Source organism: Ischnura elegans, chromosome 1, assembly GCF_921293095.1.
Source record: "Ischnura elegans chromosome 1, ioIscEleg1.1, whole genome shotgun sequence".
Lineage (NCBI taxonomy): Eukaryota > Metazoa > Arthropoda > Insecta > Odonata > Coenagrionidae > Ischnura > Ischnura elegans.
Window position 1 is genome coordinate 24,588,903 of NC_060246.1, and position 3,389 is coordinate 24,592,291.

Here is a 3,389-nt window from a genome sequence, read left to right on the forward strand (position 1 = left end):
TGTAATTAAAGTTAAATTTTTTTCTTGAAAATGCAATTAATATATTAATATATGCATACATAATAATATAATAACTACTAAAAACATTATATACACTAATGTAGAATCCGCATGAATACCTACTGCAGTTAATTTAAATGCACTAAAAGAATATTGCCCATTCTACTGTTCTAGATAAAAATAATTTTTATCCATACAGGAATTTTTTATTCCAAATACAGGAAACCAAACAAAGAGGTACAAATGCAGTATAAATTAAAATTATGCTATAAATGAAGAAATTCATCAACAGAGTAAAAACATTTTTCAAAAGAAACTTACAAAGCTTGCATTTGAGGAGGGGCATAGTCTTTACCCTCATTAACTTTGGAAGGAAGCTTAGTAAAAAATAATAGGCCCACGTACCAACTAGCATGACATGAGTTTTTAGTTCTTATTTATGTTTGGTGGAGGCTGGTAGTGCTTCTTGCACAATGACAATCACCATTGGTTAAATAATTAGTAATTTTCTTTTTAGCACAAAAAATTATGGCATACATGTACAAATAGGAGAGTGGTAAAATATGTACTATATTTCTGAAAAAAGAGGGTGACATGGGGCATAAAAGAGTGCATTACTGAAAATCTGCAGTATCCTCCTTTGAATTTTATTTTAGAATTATAGGTCCAGGGCCCCTGAAGATAGGTATTGGACTAAAATGTACATTATTAGAGAGAATTTTATTGGCTTTTCTGCCATACAAAACTGAAATACCCCTCAGAGTTGCACAGCTTGGAATAGTACATGCCTTATAAGAGCTATTTTTATTTCTCTAGTTCTGCAGTAGTCGTCAACACAACCAAATTCCAACAGTGAGACATAAGGGCTCGTTGTAGCATAAAGTGAAAATGAAACATAAATATTTGATTGTCCATGACAAATGGGTTTCCAACAGACTGATAAGGTGAAAAACTGAAGGGGAACGGACAGCCAACATTAATTAGAATTCCTATGAAGAGTCATGTTCTAGCGCACGAAGAAGGGGCAGTGATATTTAAGAAGAAAATACAGAAGATGCACCTATCAGTGGTGAAGGACAATGTTCAAGCTAAGTCATCATATGCATGGTGGGTAACCTGTTTCCAGAGTTCCCTTTCTTCATGAAATTTGACCTGCATGGTTAAAACAACACTTAAAAAGCATCACGGAAATGTTGGGGGCCCTGCAAGACCCCAGAGCACAGCCTCGGGAAGCCTTGGAATCTTTAAGCACTTTCCGCTTTCCAAGGACTCTGCAAGTATGTGAACATAAAAAATGAAATGAAAGAACATGCAAGACCCCTGCAATGGTGGACCCCTTCATTTTTCTCCTCGCACTTACCGATGCCCTCACGTCATTTTTATTACGATACATCGAGGATGGAGGCCCCATCTCACACCTTTTTGAATCAGTTTTCACATTTTAACTCCATGTCCATTGCCATTTAATACCCATTATTGCCCCTAGGGGTCCTTTGACTACATTGCTTCCATGCCCCCCGGTAACCAGTCTGCCCCAGCACTTTGCGTACTAATAAATAGAACACTTGGATTAGCAAGAAGCAAAAGTACAAGTGGTAAACAAACATCCATTCAGGCATCAGGAAACTGACATACAAGATAAAATTGTGTTATAAACATAGTGGGATTCCTGACTTCACCTCTCATGAAGTTTTTAGTCAATTTTGTAGCTAGGGTCTAAAGCTAAAGTGCCAACCAGAGTGTCAATGATTTCTGGGAATGTAGAAATTATGTTTTAACAGTGAAATCCTTTTGCATTCTATTTAAATTGGGAAGGCAAATAGACAGATTTTTTCCTATAGAAGTATGATGCACAGCACGCACCCGATTATCCGGACTTATGATGGGGGAGAGACGGCACGAATAATCGGAAAACGTGGATAATCCAAACCTTCACTTTAATGTCTGGTGTGTCTGTGATCACGGAGCGCGGTCACGCACTGCGAGGCTTGGAAAACAGAAACACGGTACTCTGGTGAATGCAATTAGAGCGCGATCGCTTCCGTTTTACGAAGGGGATTCTAACGGAAATAATAAGCCCGATGTATCCTTGCATTAATACAGTAATTCCGATGATTTTGCGTCCAATTTTATTTTCAAAAATAAAGACTGCGGAAAAAATTAAGCGAGAGTAAAAAATCATGCACGGATAATCCGCAACCAGGATAAACCGCAGTCGGATAATCGGGAGTCTACAGTAGTCAATTCTGATCATCATGAATCATATCAGCCCATGCAGTGTATTTGTAGGAGCAAGCGCAAAACAAGAGGTTTAAAACAAGAAATGATTTGTGTAAAACAAGAGGTATTTGAGAAAAAAATATTTGCGACTGAAATACAGCAGAATTGATATTCATGGAAGAGGAACAAACTGGGGACAATCATAATCAAGGCTATGTTAAGTATTAGATTTTTACTGCTTAGCAGATACCATGCCAAAGAAAACTTGAAAATGGGCATCTCCTTTCACAAGATAACTTTAATTTGACACCAAGGCAATTAGTCCACCCAAGAGGGGCAGATATGGCAACTATTGCTTTTCGTTTGTGGGATGTCAACCCAAGGGTTATTCAAAAGTTACTTGATACCATGCCCTAACACAGCTAAGTGGAGTGTGGAGTGATAAGCTGTGGTCCAGTATGTACTTTACAGACCCACAAGTGCTGTCATGCCTGTACCTCTGCACTGTGCAGAGTCGACGGCATTCTTCGATTTGCCATCAGGTGTCACCTCACTACTAGTTAGCAAGTGTGTAACTGTCTATGTGGCATAGAGCAGTCAAGCTTTGCTCTCCTATCGAGAGCTGCCGAGCATGACTAAAGGAAGCTGAATGAGTATGGACTTGTTGGCCTCAGTAATAACTAGACCACCAAAATGCCATAGCCATCTTCAGAGGAGGGGATAGGCGAGGGTGGGTGCCATTGCCAATAACTGAGATTCTCCAAAATGAGCCAACCCATGACTAGTTTTCAACCTTTTTATGTTGTGTCTTCGGCAAAAATGGGAGCAGCTGCAGTTGCATCCTAACTGTAAATCATTTTCTGACTTAAGCCTTCTTAGTATTTTTAATTTTGACAGCCATTGCCAGAGCCAGAGATGACCAGATGCTTTGCTTCAGACACCTACGATGGGGAAATGACATTTAAAAGGAAAATACAGAATACACACCTATGATGGGACAATGATATGTATTTAAGATGAAAAAATATAAGACAAACCTATAATGGGGCATTGATATTAACAGAAGACACTCCTATCAAAGGTAGTCCTCCGAGGCATCTTTTAAGGCCTGGGAAAATCCTGGTGTTTCTGAAGCCATGCTGATAATAAAGAGTTGGAATTGATAGCTG